At 34.0% G+C, this 19,641-nt stretch overlaps 1 non-coding gene across 1 annotated transcript; it reads right to left on the bottom strand.

The window, feature by feature from the left end:
• Positions 1-536: 536 nt before the first annotated feature.
• On the bottom strand, positions 537-608 carry TRNAN-AUU (transfer RNA asparagine (anticodon AUU)). Its single transcript has one exon. It is a non-coding gene; the product is annotated as a tRNA-Asn (tRNA).
• Between the last annotated feature and the right edge of the window lie 19,033 nt (positions 609-19,641).

Raw genomic sequence — 19,641 nt, 5'->3', positions numbered from 1 at the left:
GGGGTAGCGAATTATGATTGGGAAAGTAGACACAAAGTTATACAAAGGGTCATTTATCGAAAATGATACCCGGTATGCTCGAGAGTAACCAACATATTTGTGTCTAACCTCCAATAAATATTCCTCATTATTAGATTTATATTAGGGTTATAAAACGAGAGATTCTTCCAAATCCGAGGGAAAATATGAGGGAAAATAGATTGACAGCATGCAAGGATACAATTCTGACTTCCAGGGAATGAACTGATAGTTCTAATAACTAGTAACGGGTCGAGTGACTAGTAATGGGTCAAGCGAATAGAGGCCTCTTCACCTTCAACTCTGGAAGTGTCATCACATCAGGAGAAAAATGGATTTGTTTCTCTAAACTTTTCAATATTTCGAAGAGACCGTTGTTTCCATTTTTCCTTTCCTGGACGATCGGGATCCTATCTTGATCCTGTGGCGATTGTGCATTCATATATTATGAACAAGGACATGTAACGTTTGACTTACTCCTAATGGTAAAAACGAGCTCTATTTTGAATAAAACGGATCTCCCCAAGTAGGATTCAAACCTACGACCAATTAGTTAATAGCCGACCGCTCTACCACTGAGCTGCTGAGGAACAACGGAGGGTTCCCATATATGGGCCAGATTCTTGTTCTTTGGACTGACCCATGATCATCATTGTATAAACTATTGAGAAACTCAATAATGTTTTTTCTCAACTCTTGGACACCCCACCTAGAGTTATTGACATATAACTACAATAGGATGTATAATTATTACGACCATTCAATTCTTTTATTACTTAAAATTGGACTGACCCATGATCATTAGTGTATAAACTATTAAGAAACTCAATAAGGTTTTTTCTCAACTCTTGGACACCACACCCTAGAGTTATTGACGTATAAATACAATAGGATCTATAATTATTACTACCATTCAATTATTTTATTACTTAAAATTGAATTGACCCATGATCATTAGTGTATAAACTATTGAGAAACTCAATAAGGTTTTTTCTCAACTCTTGGACACCCCACCCTAAAGTTATTGACCTATAAATACAATAGGATCTATAATTATTGCTACCATTCAATTCTTTTATTAATTAAAAAGGAATAGTTCTATTATATATAACCTTGAAATAAAGAGATAACTTTTAGATTTAGATAAAGGAGGATTGGCGGTGAAAATAGCAGTTTATGGGAAAGACAGAATCAGTAAATCAACAACTAGTTGTAATATCTCAGTCGCTATAGCGAGACGTGTTCAAAAAGTGTTACAGATTGGGTGTGATCCAAAACACGATAGTACTTTTACTCTTACAGGATTTCTAATACCTACAATTATAGATACTTTAGAATCCAAGGATTATCATTATGAGGATATTCGATCCAAAGATGTAATTCACAAGGGTTATGGAGGGGTGGATTGTGTGGAAGTAGGGGGTCCACCCACAGGAGCCGGGTGTGGAGGATATGTCGTGCGAGAAACTGTAAAGTTTTTAAAAGAATTAAATGCATTTTACGAATATGATATTATATTACTCAATGTATTAGGTGACGTGGTCTATGGAGGTTTTTCTGCTCCATTGAACTATGCAGATTATTGTGTAATAATTACATATAACATATTCGATGCATTATTTGCAACGAATCGTATTACTGCCTCTATAAGGGAAAAATCTCGTACACATCCCCTCCGATTAGCAGGCTTGGTGGGAAATCGTACATGTAGAAGAGATCTTATCAATAAATATGTAGAAGCCTATCCAATGCCCGTAATAGAAGTATTACCTATTATTGAGGATATCCGTGTTTCCAAAGTAAAGGGTAAAACCTTACTTGAAATGGTTGGATCTGAACCATCCCTTAACATGTTTGTAATTATTATCTAGGCATAGAAGATCAAATTTTGTCCCAAAATAGATTCCAGATTGGGAATTATTCAGTTTACTCTCTGATCTTTATCTAAATACCATTGGTGGTGGGGGATAGAAAAAAACTAATCAGGAAAATTTACTTGGGTTTACGAGGATTTAGAATCAACAATTTCTCCACAATTTTTTGTCAATTTGATTCTTCCTTTTTATTATTCTTTTTATTCATTAGTTATTTTCCTTATTTATCGTCAGCCATTTATTGTTCCCCTCCGTATTATGTCAACAAAAAATGATGAAACTATAACTTTTGAGTGTGAAACGGGTAATTATCATATTTTATGTCTTATTGGTTGTGTATCCTGGTTTTATCAAAAGATTGAAGACAATTTCTTTTTGGTAGTGGGCACAAAAACATGTGGTTATTTTCTGCAAAATGCACTCGGAGTTATGATTTTTGCAGAACCTCGCTATGTAATGGCAGAATTAGAAGAAGGAGATATATCAGCCCATTTAAACGACTATGAGGAATTTAAAATGCTTTATATTCGGATAAGAAAAGATAGAGACCCCAGCATCATCATATGGATAGGTACTTGTACTACAGAAATAATAAAAATGGATTTGGAAGGTATGGCACCCAAATTGGAATATGAAATTGGAGTACCAATTCTAGTGGCAAGATCAAATGGATTGGATTATGTTTTTACTCAGGGGGGGAGGTACTGTGTTCGCTGTAATGGTACATCATTGTCCAGACTAAGAATTCCCCATAGGTGAATCAAAAGAAACTAAAACAAAATTATTCCCTTTTCCTCTTTTGAAGAAAAAGAAATTTGTCGAATATGCAAATCATCCTCCCTTAGTTATTTTTGAGTCTTTACCCTCGAATTTGGTTTCTCAACTTGATACAGAATTAAGACACCAATTCATCAAGGTATCAAGTTGGTTGCCCGCTCAGAGATATGTCGATCTTCCATCATTGGGTGATGGATTTTATGTTTCTGGGGTTAACCCATTTCTGAGTCATACAGCAACAACTTTGATAAGGCAAAACAATGTGAATTAATTGTAGCTCCTTGTCCTATTGGTCCGGACATAATGCATGCTTGGATCGAAAGAATTTGTCCTATATTTGGTATTGAGGCCTAGATTCTGTAGGAAAGAGAGGAACAGATATGGGAGAGTTTAAAATATTATCTTGATTTGGTACACGGAAAATATGTCTTTTTCATGGGGAATAATCTCATAGAAGTATGTATAGCAAGATTATTAATCAGATGTGGTATGATCGTTTATGAAATTGGTATTCCATATATGGATAATCAGTATCAAGTTGCTAAATTAGCGCTTTTACAAGATACATGTATAAGAATGTGTATACCAATACCACGTACTGTAAAGAAACCAGACAATTCGAATCAGATACGATGTACGCGAGAGCTACAACCCGACTTAGCCATCACCGGAATGGCTCATGCTAACCCGTTAGGGGCGAGAGGAATTGGTACTAAATGGTCAGTTGAATTTATTTTTTCCCAGATTCATGGATTTGTCAATGCGAGAGATGTACTCGAATTGGTTACCCGCCCTCTACGACGTAACAAAAATTTAGATAACTTGGATCAAACCACCCAGGTCTGAAAGAACAACGAGTTCTATACCATTACTTCTATTCCTAAATAAGATAACCAGGAATATATTTATTAATAGCCTATGCATATATTCAAATGTTAGAATATTGATTCTAAATAAATTTTCAATATTTTCGTAATTGGAATCTATTCTGTTAAATCGAATTTATTGATATATAAATTAATAACTATTTCTATCTATATCTCCCATATATATGATACTATATACATTTATTATATTCCTACTTCTCAATATTTGATTTTCATCAAAAAGGAGTTTCGATGTGATAAGAGTACTTGGTCTACTATGGAATCCATTATCATCATGGGTAGAAGTCTCAGGTTCGATCATCTTAGTTTGGCTATATTATGGATTTATTGCTACAATTCCTTTTGGTCCCTCTAAAATCTATTCCATGAGATCCTTATTTTTGGGAAAAAATACCTATGGTATAATAGTCATAAGTTGTTCTATTATGAGACAATTAATAGTATTTTTGTCCATGTATTATTCACCCATCTATGCAGCGCCGTGGAAACCGTATGCAATAACTTTATTAGTCGTACCATATATGTTTTTTCTTTTTTTTTCAAATTATGGAATAACCTTCAATTTCTGAATCTTCGCACCTCATGAATTCGATCAACAATCCAAAAAATCTAAGTCTATTTATGGGTGGTCTAATTCTTCAATTGTTGAATCCCATTCTTTTAGAAAATCCTAAATTAACAAGACTAGTGAACCTCTTTCTTTTTCGTTACAACGATAATATATCCTTTATGATAAGTGTTTTTTGTGGTTCGTTGGGTGGTCAGATTCTATTCATCATTTTGATAAAATTGGTATCTTTCCATATAGAACGTAATTCACTTATCGATTATACTTTATTAAGACATTATATCAATCAAACCTTTAGTTTTCTTATTCTTTGTTATTGTTCATTCTATTTAGTTAGAGCCCTGTTACCTTTTCTTAAAGTTAAAAATGATGAAAACAACAATGACTACTCTATGGCTATGGCTAGAGATGACTCCTCTGTGGCTATGGCTAGAGATGACCGCTCTGTGGCTATGGCTAGAGATGACCACTCTGTGGCTATGGCTATAGATGACTGCTCCGTGGCTATGGCTAGAAATGATTGCTATGTGGCTATAGATCCAAAAAAACTTCAAGAACTTCTGAAAGAAGAAAAATTATTCCAGCAACCATGGCCCATTATGTTATTTGATCATAATAGATTTTATCAACTGATACGATATATTGGTAATAGCCCATTTACTCGCCTAGGTCCTGTGAGGACCGAAGTCTCTCAATATTCTTTGGCGCATACTCAAGTGATGGAAAAAAAGAATCTCTTTTATGTTTTTACCTAGTGTATTAGTCCTTGGGGAAAAGCTCGGAAAATATAGAGATCTTTTAGATACTTCTTGCTCATCTGAGGATCCTTATCATAGATGGAACCATACCATGAAAAGAAAAAGAGATTATTTAGGGAATGAATTTTCAGATCGAGTGAAATCTCTAAGACATGGATCTCTCGCTAAAAATGTTATAGAAAGGAGAGTGAAATTCTCCAATTCTAAGGGTGATTCTTTTACTGAAATGTATGATCCATTCCTTAATGAGGCATTCCGTGGAACAATAAAACAATTTGAGTCCCCCTAAATGCTGAACGATTTGATCATTTCAAATCTTTCATATTTTATAGAGATATCTATGAAAGATCGTAAAGAGGGATTCCCGGATGATCCATTTGGGTATGGGTACCATATCTCTGAACTTTGGCAAGAATTGGAACATGAAATCTTTCGATTACCCTAGGAGCCCTTACCTACAGATATTGTTCATTCACTTGTTCCGATCACTAAATCATTGAAAAGAGGAAAAGTTGAAGATATTTTGAAACAGCTTTATCTATTAGCAGAACAAATAATTCCAAATCAAGCAAAGAAGATCTTTGAAGATTATTTTTCAAATATATATGATTCTTTTGGTAAACTAATATTTCCAAAATATTTGTTGGAAATACCCTCTAATCAAATCCAAGAAATCTAATTTGTTGGAAATACCCTCTGATCATATCTAAGAAATCTATCCAAAAGATTTGTTGGAAATACCCTTTCAAGTAGCCTATATAGATATCGTACTGGAAATAGCTTCATGTAATGAACGGATCTACACAAATTATTTGACAAATTATTTGGTTAATATTTACAACCGAATTGACGGTATAAACGTTGCACCCACAGGTACCATAAAATGGGAATTGATTCTTTATATTTGTACTTAGGAAAATATTTTCTTTTTCGATTCTTTGGCGCAACATGAGTGGACAATACTACGAAATTGTCGTAGCAATGTATCTAGGGATGATTCAATGCAAACGAAAGATTTTCTTGCCCTTTACAGGGAAATACTATTAAATGAACCTCTCAAAAATAGAGAAATTTGGAAACATGTTCCTTGATGGTCATCTGGTTTGATGATAGGTGAATACGATGATGTAGACCCAATTCTATTCCCATTGAATAGGATTTGTTCAAGAAAGGTCAAAGGTACAATGACCTTTGATATTGGGCAAAGATGAATAGGAGTAGTTCAAAAACGTTATTCTATTAAGTCAGATTATCTTCGGAACTTAATCAAAGGATCCATACATGCTAAAAGATGGAAAATTATGATATGGAAGAGGATACAACCGAATTTACATTCCCTTTTATTCTTGATAACGATATAAATACCCGCTTATCCTAAATATTATTATGACACGTCTGATTCTGGTAGAGTGGATAAGGAACAAATAAGGAAGAAGTTAGGGGGAAAATCCAGAGAATCGAAGATCCATTATCCTACTAGACAATTGTTGAGTCCTTATGTTTAACGTGGCTAGAATTGCACTATTTCAGAGGCTTATTATTAGTGGCTCAATCAAATATTAGAAAAAGGATAATATTACCATCACTTATAGTAGACAAAAATATGGGTCGTATATTATTATTTCAAGTCCCCGAATTTTCCAAAGATTGGGAAGAAATGAGGAGAGAAATGCATGTCACATGTGCTCTTGATGGTACCAAATTGTCTGAAACAACAACAACATTCCCAAACAAATGGGAAACACAAGGTATGTAGATAAATCTTCTATTTCCTTTTCGTTTGAAGCCTTGGCATAGAGCCAAACCCAAATCTACAAAAATATTGCATTGGAGTTATTTAACGACCTTTGGATTAGAAACTGACAGACCTTTCGGTGATCCAAACTCAAAGCTAGGACCTTTTTCCAAATTTTTAAACACTATCTTCAAAAAATTGAAGAAAGGATTGAAGATAGAATTGATTCTCTTCAAAAAAGTGAAGAGACCATTGATGGGATCTACAGGAATAAGACGCGTTCCACGAGTTAGATATATAGACAAGAGTGAACTTAACGACCGAATACAAAATAAATTACTAAGTGAGACTACCTCTATGGGTAGTGCAAATTATTCATCTTAATTTAATGATCAATTTGGATATGAAACCCAAACACTTAATGTGAAAGATCAAGATGATTGGACAACCACAATGAAAGAGCGGATCGAATCTATCGCGATCATAAATACCTCTCATATAACTAGAATATCTCTGGTGGATTCAAAGATTCATACCGGATTGAAGGGAAGTTTTAACATATTGGGATTAATGTTAAAAAACCGATTGGCTCAGATTTGGAAAATACCTGGTCGATTTCGAAATAAAGGTGTCCAATTAATCCAAAAAAGGTTCTATTCAATGAAATTAATGAAACTTTTTATCAAAAGAATGGACCGAGATCTCTTACTAAGTGTTATTCATTTCATTGCATCAAATATCAAATTTTGGATTCGATCCACGAGGAATATAACAACAATTTATGGACAAATATTCATTATCAATAATGATATTTCAACAATAAATATAAGTAAAATTACCAACTACTATTCAATCAACTAAAAAATACAAGATTTTGAAATTAGTCCTGATCGAAACATGTTATCAATGTCCCAAGCATATATATTTCACAAGATATGGCAGATAAGGGCAATGGACAGGTCCTATTCAAAGTATTTTTTTAAATATCGAGCCCAAACATCATATCCCTTGATCAAGAAGAAGATCAAAGAATTTTTAGATATACAAAGAATATTGGATCACGAAAAACCACAAGATCTAAAAGAGAATGACTGGAAACAATGGTTGAGATGTTTTGACCAGTGCAATGTATCCCCACAAATATGATCTAGGATAAACCCAAAGAAATGGATAAATAGAGTAAATAAGCAATGTACGTGCTATGAAGAACAATTCGTTCCTTATGAACAACAAGAAGATTCTATATTTGCAACTATGATGGAACCTTCTTTGGGACTACTTCATAAAATGAACAAGCGTTACAGATACGACCTCTTATCATATAGTTATCTCAATTCTGCAAAATATTCGGATATTCTCAATTTGACAGATATTCTCGAACCACCAGTACTACCTGTTATACTAGATGAGTGGGATATTACCGATCGTGAAGGAATTCTCAGGGAAAAGTTTCTTCGTGATATTATTGAGGAGGATTGGAAGGGTACCGATTTCAATATCATGAATGGTCCTTGTTCTACTATTGATATTTACAATGTTATATGTTCTTGTGCTTACGATCATACAACAAGTATTGACAGGCAAAGGAAAAAGACTAATCTTATTACGAATCAGTAGTGGATTGACGAGACACGAAGAGACAATGTTGGCATTATGGATTCTCTGAAAATCGAGAAGAGAAGATCCCGATTAGATCTAAATTTCTTGTTATATTATGGAACTAAATCGAAATTCATACCAGGAAATTCACTTTTACAGGAAGAACAAGAGCAGAAAAATATAGAGGAAGAAGACTGGAAGGAAACAACAAATGTTCTAGGACAAAGAATAGGTATTATTCAGAACAAACTAGTAGAAGATGGTCAAGTAGAAGAAGTAGAAGATGGTCAAGATGCTGAAGTAGAAGATGGTCAAGATGGTCAAGATGGTGAAGTAGAAGATGGTCAAGATGGTCAAGATGGTCAAGTAGAATATCAACAAACTATTCAAGTAGAAGATCAAAAAACTAATGGAAAGAAAAAAACTCATAAAGTTATTTTTCAATGCAAAGTAGCAGACGTTCTAGGGAAAGAACGTTTCTTCCATCTGGAGGAGATTTGCAGGGCTATGTTCGGAATGAAGTATCTGGGAACATATCTTAGGATCCAAGAGGGAAATATTGATCTGAGTCTAATGGCCTTTTGCATTTCTCTTCAGAGGAATAGCAATGCAAATAAATTATCGAAAGAACTTGTTATTTAGAGGGATGTTGGGGAAATTTATGCAATGACAATGAAGTAATGGAAGATCAACAAATAATGGTCTTCCAACCATATCATTTATCAAGCATAGTGGATGACCAATTCCTGATGTATAAAATCATAAGTATTTCATTTATGTTTAAAAAAAGAGTTGGGGAATGGATAGATGGAGATTTTTATGATGGATCTGTGCAACACGGGAAAATTCTAGGGGATGAAAAAAATATTTTTAGTTCCCTAAATTTAGAAGATATTTTTCTTCTGAAAGATCGTAGAGAGTTTCGAATCTTGAATCGGTTTGATCTAGAGAACAATCGTGTAGGATTTTCTAATGGAAAAGACATACAAAATGATGAAGAACTCATGGGAAGAGACCAACATCTTAGTGTAGATACAACAAAAATAATTAAACATTTTCTTTGGCCTAGTTATCGATTAGAGGATACATGAATAGATATTGGTTCAATTATTTTTTCTGACTCCAAAAAAAAAAATGAAGCCTTGGGAAAAATTGTGTTTTTTTTTTTATGATCAAGAATTTTTCCATTAGTTCCTCTCTAATTCCCGATAAATAGAGAGGATCTGTTGAATCTCAGGTATTTTATTTAACCAAACAAGTCCTAAGACTCACCCAGCATCTGCAATTGCACGAAAGAGACTATTCATCCCAAAGGGGTTTGTGGAAAATTTTGAGTAAAAGTAAGCAACTTCTGGTTTATCTATCCAAGAGGGATGAACTTCCTTACGATGATTTAATTGGTCAATTGGGTATCTATGGGTTAAAAACCCGTTAATTTCAAAGTTTTCAATTCCAATCCAATTTTTAGAGATCCCGGATCTAGTCGTTCTTTTTTTTTCTTTTTCTCATTTAGAAAATGAATCAAAGAGGGGTTACACATGATCATGATTGTTGAAAGACCCCCTGATGGTAAGTATGGGTCCTCATTATCCATTGATACACGTTGTTCTTTGACTTATTGCTAGATGGTAAAGATGTTATTGGCTATGAATCTCTATCAGATTATTTACATAGGGGGGAGGAAGAAATTGTTTAGAACCGAACAATATATCCCCTATGTAACGCAATGGGATTATTGCGCTACTATGTTCGCAGAGGCAATAAAGGTAAATGAGCTGAAAAGATCAATCAGTAAATATGTATCCCAAAGGGCTAGCTATAGAAGAGTGATTATGCTAAAGTTGGAACTTATAGCTTCTTTTACAGCCTGGTTTTTTTTTTCATGGCGAATATCGATGCTCAAATTTTTTCTTCTTATATTTTCCAAAAACTCCATTCTATTCTATTTTTGGAGAGAGGGACATGATATATGATATATTTCTGCTACAGGTATGCGAATGATGCATAATCATTATATCACATGAATCGTTTACCTATGACTATTAAATCTCCCTATAAAAAATTGATCTCCCATCCTCGATTTCGTGGATGAATACACTTTGGATTATTTCAAAGTATTACTTGTGGAGTATGTGTTTATTCCAATTTAATCCACCTATTGCTGATTGGAAAATTGAACGATTGGTGACTTATAATATTTATTCTGGAATTTGTATCTTTCATGGAAATTGTGTTGAGTATTGTTCCACAAATTTTCTTTTGATGATTGAAGAATATGAACTCCTGGCCTATGTATGATCGTCATGAATGAAATTATGATTATATTTCTCTAGGACGTTTACCAATATCATTGATCGAAGATTCGAGAATTCAAACAATTCAAAGTTTAACTTGTCTGTCCAAAGGAACTATGGACGAACATTCTGACCGATTAAAGAATTTCTACCAATTCTTCAGATTCAGTTTGGATTCGATCAGAGAGGACTGGTGGGTCAAGTCCATACCTTTTTTCCGGATGGATCATAAATTACGATCAAGATATTTATAATTTGATTAAGAATGTCACATGCATTATTGATCAGAGTTATTATCAACCAACAAAATTATAGAACAGTTCATGTAATTCCCAGATCCATTGAAATACAAATATTTCAATCCGATTAGGTATGTAGATAAGGTCACTTTTTTTTTAGTGAATGCGATCATGAGTCAGAATATTGGAAATTATCGTGCACATAATGAATCCACCTGGATATATTTTCGTCCCTCTAATAAGTATGATGAGAAGTATAATTCTATTTCTGATCTTATAATAGAAGAATCATTAGATAATGGAAAATATCAAACTAAATATAACTTTTTTATCTGAGAAGATAAAGGTATAATGGGTTGATCTATTATGCTCGAGCATACACTTATTCAAGTTCGAGGTGCTTTCTTCATTATCTATTGGTATTATGAGTCGAGACATGGTTAGAGAACTTATGTGTCGTTAATACTGCATACGATCGATTCAAATTCAGTAGCATATTTAGATTATCTTAAAATATAGCCGGCCAGGGGAATCTTATCGATCTTTGTTATAGCTATTGTAGATGTTGAAATAACTATTTTATCAGCTACTGACATCATATCATATAATCAATTTGTATCGATCAATTTCATTTGTCGAAATGGTGATGAAGTATCGTATATATTATCTATAGATTACGAATCGGTATATCTATTCCTATCCAAAAAGAAGGTATATCTCAGAAGATATATCTATTCTATATTACCAGAATCTATCAAAATCTCTATAGTATTACGGTCAATCACAAACATGATTGATCCATATCAAACTCATTAGGAAAATTACATGTCATGATTGGACCATATTCGGGGTGATCTGGGGGGATCGAAATGACCCAAATATCTTTGTCCCATAGAATACAGATCGGTTCCAAATATAATGGAGATTACAATTATTGATTCATTTTATATTCATAATATCTCATTATTAGCCATCTTTATTGGGCATATATTAGAAGATTTGGCTATGTATGATCTTATCAAATTAAAACTTTTTACTAAATAATGGAGATTTAATGACACATTCATTCAAAATTTATGATACATGTATTGGTTATACCCAATCCGTACAGGCTTGTCCCACATATGTATTGGAAATGATACCTTGGGAAGGATGTAAATCTAAGAAAATTCCTTATGCTCCAAGAACAAAAGACTGCGCGGGTTGTAAGCGGTGTGAATCCACTTGTCCAATAGATTTCTTGAGTGTACAGATTTATTTATGGCATGAGACAACACACAGTAAGGGTCTAGCTTACTAATCAATATGCACAATAAAAAAGGTTAAATCCATCTCATTTTTTTTATCCACTGATAAAAACCCATACCTGAGATCTTGGATCAAGTATGGGTTTTTATCAGTGGATATGCAAAGTATCTTCTATAATGAGCGAATTACCTTGGCTCGCTCAACTATATTTGTTGGTTTTCCTATATCTGGGGTTCCTTAGTCCCATTATTTCCCCACCCATAGAAGGAGGGAATGATCTGATTTGATCGTATACTCTGGGTATTTGTTTACTCTAACTCCTTTTCATTATTTATACATTCCATCCATTACCATTTCCAATTTGAGAATTTATTGATTCAATTGAAAGAATAAAGAGTATAACTTGACAGATCTTATTGATTTTCATTGGAGATTTGGAATTGATGGATTTTCCATCGAACCTATTTGATAGGATTTGTTACCACTTTGGCCATTTCAGTTGCTTGGCGAATTACTCAAAATTCTCGATTGTTGCATTTACTAACGTTAGCAATATACAGTAGCCAATTAGGATCATTTTTTCCTTGAGATATTATACCTTTATTTCATATGCGGGAACTGGAATAAATTTTCGATCACACACATCTATCTATACAGGGGGGAAGATGTTTCTATTTGGCCACAATACACTGCGATTAATTCTATCTTTCTACTAATCAGAGCTTTAAGTATAGGTCTCTAGAAATCTGATAGACCAACATTAGGTTCAAGAATATTGGATAAGAAATAGTATTCTATTTAGGGTTCTTCATCTCTTAGACAATGAAATCACCAATTTTTTCCTTACATACCCAGTTACCTGATATTCATGGATAAGCACATTATTATAGTACATGTATGCTTCAGTAGCCGGAGTTCCATTGAAAAAAGGGAATCGGTTAATCCAAACATGGAATTACTACCTCATACTCATTTTATATTTCTTTTCGTTGTGTTTAGTAATGATAAGAGTGGTTCAAATCGTCTATGCATCTCCAACTTCTTTGGTCAACAGAATTGGAAAAGGAGGATAGTCTTCACTATCCCATATGGTTTTGTAATTATCGGTTCCACGACAGATACAGGTCTCAATGGATCCATTTTAAAATGATCTTTCATGAATCAATTGATGTGACATTTTCTTCTTAGCGGGAACAAGTGATGATAAGATATGTACTCTTCTTCTTGATGAAAGAAATGGTAGGTCTATAGTAACTATGTCTAGTAGTTTTGAAATGGCTTCTCTTGCATTACCGGAAATCAGTGGTCTTATGGCAGAATCTATGAGATTCTCTTCCCGATAAAAAAATGACTGAATATTCTTCGACCTTTCAAATTGAATCATTGTTATTATAATAGTGGAAATTGGAACAATATGAACTCCCATCCACTTGTTGCCTATGTTACATTGAATATTCTATATAAGTTGAAAATGTGACGAACTTTCACTTAACAGATTCTGGACCAAGAGATATTTTCATCCTGATCTGTCTCTTTCTACTCATAATAGGTAGTTATTGGTGCTTATCCTGATCCAATTCTCTTTCTATTCAATTTTCTTTTTTATCTTTTGAAATTTGAATGGAATGGAGCAAATGAAGGATTCATCTTTCTTTTATTTGAATCTAATATAGTTCAATTTATTTCAAGTAGTGATTATAGAATGATGGAATCATTATTTGAAATAACTTGGACCAGTTATTGATGTCACTTATCAATCACATAAAAGAACTGGATCGAATCTATCCTTCCTTTTCCTTCCAGGAATTCAGTCCATTTATGGTTCCAACCCTCCATAGTTGTGTAACCCTATTCCTAATAGACTGACCCCCCAATAATGGATCCAAACTATAAAAAATCCTAAAGAAGCCACAATTGTTGGTTCCTCACCCTACCAACCCTTATTCATTCTAGTATGCAGATAGATTACGAATATGGTCCAAGTAATTAATGCCCAAGTCTCTTTTGGATCCCAGCTCCAATAAGATCCCGATGCTTCATTGGCCCATATTGCTCCAGAAAGGGTACCTATGGTTGAAAAAGAAAAACTAAGACCAATCGCACGATAACTCCAATGATATAATTTTTTAATCAAATGACATTTACAATAATTCGTTGATGAAAAATAAACAGTGTATTGCAAATCACTTTTTGCTTTTCATGTGAATAAAAATTTTCATTGGGAAGAATGGATCGAGAAAATAAATTGTCCATCGTACCAAAAAGAACCTGTCTATTTACTCCGGACATAATCACTGGATGCTAGGGATCCACATAAAAGGGTTGTATAGTTGAACAATATCATACTTACATGCATCATTGACCAATGATATTGTAGTGCGGGTATTAACATTCCGGATCATTGCATTTCCTCTGGAAGACCTAAAGTAGTAAAACCATGAGTTAACATAGCACTTGGCGCAATGATTGCACCTAACCACTGATCATCTCGACTGCGTACTTATAGAAGTATATGGAACACGGATGAACTCTAGGAAAGGAACATGAATGATTCATACAAATTACTCAACGGTAAATGTCCTTAATAAAGCCAACGAGTAATTAATAATCCCATTGTACAAAGAAAAGTAACTATCATTCCCTTTCCTCCCGAACTACTTAGTCCTTCAATTCGATAAACTAAGGTTCCCCAATAAATGAGAGTGACAACCAAAATGAGAGAAAAAGAGATGTGAGCCAATATATGTTCTAAAGTTATGAATAGCATAATAAACTCATTTATTCATTTTATTCCCGAATGAGATCTATGATGGAAATATAGGATTGATCCATCACAATGAAAATAGATTGAACATATACCGCCACAAATACCGCCACTCAGATCTGAACTGAGATGCTCTCGCACTGCTTCCTAAGAGTAGCGTGTCTACTAATTTCACCATGGTGGCTTTGTAGGGACCATACTAGATTATTTACACCAGATCGTCAATGTTAATGAATGTGTCTAGCAAAGGGAGTGATTTGTGAATATAATATAATTCAAAATAAGATCTAAGTTCGAGCATTAACATTTGAATCAATTTTATGTTGGTTGATAGTTACAACGGAGCATGGCACAGCTTGGTAGTGTGCCATCTTGGGGTGATGGAGGTCATTGGTTCAAATCTTGTTGTTCTGAAAGAGAATGGGAAATAGTCACATGCGTTATCGTACAAATAATATATGTCAATTTTCGCTTACAATGGGAAGAATTAAAACAACTAGATTCCAAACAATAAATGGTTATACCATCACTTTCTAATTTTTTTGATTGGATGGTTTTATTATATAGATATCTAGAATGAAACTATATTTCTGATCCATGATCTCCCATATGATTATTATCATGTTAGACTTTCCAATTTTAGGGGAGACATCCAAATATATTTATATCTCCCAATAATATTACATATAGTCTAATATTACCATATATAAGTTGTTAATGAATTAATTGATCCTATTTTGAGCTACTAAGATGTAGAAGGGGGTTTCATCAATAGGATCAAATTGCACTAGATTAGTCAGCTCTTTTTACGTATCGTTGTCCCAATGGTTTGGGCATTATGCATTATAAATGGTAGATATACGAAGAAGGATGATTACTGTTAGTTCTCCTAAAGGATTGAGCACTTCTTTTTATCCAACCATAAAGGAGGGAAAAAATGGGACCCAATAGGGGGATGAATCATTGGGAGGAGAAGAAACAGAAGAAGAATGAATCAAGATATCTGAAACTATAGTAATTATTCACCATAAAGCAATAAGACGCATCTATTACGAAATGAACGAGCAATTCCATAATGAAATAATATCATCCCCATGCATGATTCCATAGGTTCTATGCCTTTATTTATAAATAATAATAAATTAATCCTAGTTTTGGATTGGAATGGATGGATTGGGATGTTGATAAGATTATGCTACATTTACGGTAGCATAATTATAATGTTGAAGTTCATTCCGGATCCTTAAAAAAAGGATTAACTCTAATCCCTTTCTAGTAGGAAGGCAAAATGGATAGAAGAATGGTTTATAAATTCCCCATTTATCCAGATTGGCTGAAGGAAAGTACTGTAGTGGAACTAATTAATGACCGTGTCCTTTTCGTACGACCACCCTTGGGAGTACCCGAAGAAAATGATTTTGCATCACTGTTCTCCAAGGTCATCCAATGTTTGTGTTATATTATTTAGGAATAGGAGTACTAGTATAGAACTCATTGTTCTTTCAGACTAGGGTGTTCCAATCCAAGTTATCTAAATTTTCGTTACATCGTAAAGGGTGGGTAACCATTCAAGTACATCTCTTGCATTGGACAATCCATGAATCTGGGAAAATGTAAATTCAACTGACCATTTAGGACCAATTCCTCTCACCCCTAATGGGTTAGCATGAGCCATTCTGGTGATGGCTAAGTTGGGTTGTAGCTCGCGCATACGTCGTATCTAATTTGAATTGTCTGGTTTCTCCACAATTCGTGGTATTGGTATACACATTCTTATACATGTATATTGTAAAAGCATTAATTCAACAACTTATATTTTTTATCCATATATGTAATACCCATTTCATAAATGATCATACCACATCTGATTAAGAATATCGCTATAGATATTTCTATGAGATTATCCCCCATGAAAAAGACAGATTTTTTGCGTACCAAATCAAGATAATATATTAAACTCTCCCATATCCATTCTTCTCCTTCCTCTAGAATTTGGGCCTCAATACCAAATACAGGACAAATCCTTTCAATCCAAGCATGTGTTCCGTCTAGACCAATAGGAAAAGGAGCTACGATTAATTCGCATTTTTTCGTCTTATCAAAGTTGTCGTTGTATGACTTAGAAATGGGTTAACCCCACAAACATAAACTCCATGACCCATTGATGCAAGATCGGAATATCTATAAGCGAGCAACCAACCTGATACCTTGATGAATTGGTGTCTTAATTCTGTATCAAGTTGAGAAACCAAATTCAAGGGTAAAGACCCAAAAATAACTAAGGGAGGATGATTTGCATATTCCACCAATTTCTTTTTCTTCAGAAGAGGAAAAGGGAATGATTTTTTTTTAGTTTATTTTGATTCACCAATGGGGAATTCTTGGTCTCGACAACGATATGCCATTACAGCTAACATAGTATCTTCCCCCTGAGTAAAAGCATAATCCAGTCCATTTGCTCTTGCCACTAGAATTGGTACTCCAATTTCATATTCCAATTTGGGTGCCATACCTTCCAAATCCATTTTTATTATTTCTGTAGTACAAGTACCTATCCATATTATGACACTGGGGTCTCTATGCTTTATTATATGAATACAAAGTGTTTTCAATTCCTCATAATCGTTCAAATGGGTCGATATATCTCCTTCTTCTAATTCTGCCATTGCATTGCGGGGTTCTGCAAAAATCATAACTCCAAGTGCATTTTGCATAAAATAACCACATGTTTTTTTTCCCACTATCAAAAATAAATTGTCTTCAATCTTTTGATACAACCAGGATACACAGCTAATAGGACAAAAAGTATGATAATTACCCGTTTCAGATTCAAAAGTTATAGTTTCATCATTTTTTGTCGACATAATAGGGATGGGAACAATAAATGGCTGAGGATAAATAAGGGAAATAAATAATGAATAAAAGGAATAATAAAAAGAAAGAATCAAATTGATAACAAAATGTGGAGAAATTGTTGATTCTAAATCCTAACCCAAGTAAATTTTCTCGATTATTTTTTTCTGTCCCCCACCACCAATGGGATTTAGATAAAGATCAGAGAGTAAACTAAATAATTCCCGATCTGGAATCTCTTTTGGGACAATACCTTCTAGTTGGGACAATATTTGATCTTCTATGCCTAGATAATAATTACAAACATAGTTAAGGGATGGTTCAGATCCAACCATTTCAAATAATGTTTTACCCTTTACTCTGGAAACTCGGATATCCTCAATAATAGGTAATACTTATATTACGGGAATTGGATAGGCTTCTACATATTTATTGATAATATCTCTTCTACATGTACGATTTCCACCAAGCCTACTAATCAAAGTGGATGTGTACGAGCTTTTTCCCTTATAAAGGCAGTAATACGATTAGCTGCAAATAATGCATCGAATCCATTATCTGTTATTATTACAAAATAATCTGCATAGTTCAATGGAGTGGCAAAACCTCCACATACCACGTCACCTAATACATCGAATAATATAATATCATATGCGTTAAACGCATTTAATTCTTTTAACAACTTTACAGTTTCTCCCACCACATATCATCCACACCTGGCTCCTGTGGGTGGACCCCTTGCTTCCACACTATCCACCCCTCCATAACCCTTGTGAATTACATCTTCAGGCAAAATATCCTCATAATGATAAGCCTTGGATTCTAAAGTATCTATAATTGTAGGTATTAGAAATCCTGTAAGAGAAAGTACTATCGTGTTCGGCAACACACCCAATCTGTAACACTTTTTTACCACGTCTCGCTAAAGCGACTGAGATATTACAACTAGTTGTTGATTTACCAATTCCTCCTTTCCCGTAAACTATTATTTTCATTGCCAATCCTCCTTTATCTAAATCTAAAAGTTATCTCTTTATTTCAAGGTTCTATATAATAGAATTATTCTTTTTTTAAGTAATAAAAGAATTCAATGGTAGCAATAATTATAGATCCTATTGTATTTATAGATCAATAACTCTAGGGTGGGGTGTCCAAGAGTTGAGAAGAAACCTTATTGATTTTCTCAATAGTTTATACATTGATGATCATGGGTCGATCCAATTTTAATTAATAAAAGAATTGAATGGTAGTAATAATTATAGATCTTATTGTATTTATACGTCAATAACTCTAGGGTGGGGTGTCCAAGAGTTGAGAAAAAAGCTTATAGAGTTTCTCAATAGTTTATACACTGATGATCATGGGTCGGTCAAATTTTATGTAATAAAAGAATTGAATGGTAGTAATAATTATACATCATATTGTAGTTATACGTCAATAACTCTAGGGTGGGGTGTCCAAGAGTTGAGAAAAAACCTTATTGAGTTTCTCAATATTTTATACATTGATGATCATGGGTTGGTCCAAAGAACAAGAATCTTGCCCGTATATGGGAACCCTCTGTTGTTCCTTAGTAACTCAGTGGTAGAGTGGTCGATTGTTAGCTGATTGGTTGTATGTTCGAATCCTACTTAGGGAGATCCATTTTATTCAAAATATAGCTCGTTTTTACCATTAGGAGTAAGTCAAACGTTACATGTCCTTGTTCATAATATATGAATGCACAATCGCCACAGGATCAAGGTAGGATCCTGGTCATTCGGGAAAGGAAAAATGGAAACAACTGTCTCTTTGAAATACTGAAAAGTTCAGAGAAACAAATCCATTGATCTCCTGATGTGATGACATTTCCAGAGCTGAAGGTGAAGAGGCCTCTATTCACTCAACCCGTTACTAGTCACTCGACCCATTACCAACTATTAGAACTATCAAATCATTCCCTGGAAGTCAGAATTGGATCCCTACATGCTGTCAATCTATTTTCCCTCATATTTTCCCTCGGATTTGGAAGAATCCCTCGTTCTCTA

This window comes from Pinus tabuliformis, chromosome 8 (assembly GCF_031772625.1).
Source record: "Pinus tabuliformis cultivar Carrire ecotype Pingquan chromosome 8, CPIR1, whole genome shotgun sequence".
NCBI lineage: Eukaryota > Viridiplantae > Streptophyta > Pinopsida > Pinales > Pinaceae > Pinus > Pinus tabuliformis.
The sequence above is the reverse complement of the archived record's forward strand: the minus strand, read 5'-3'. Positions and strand labels throughout refer to the sequence as shown.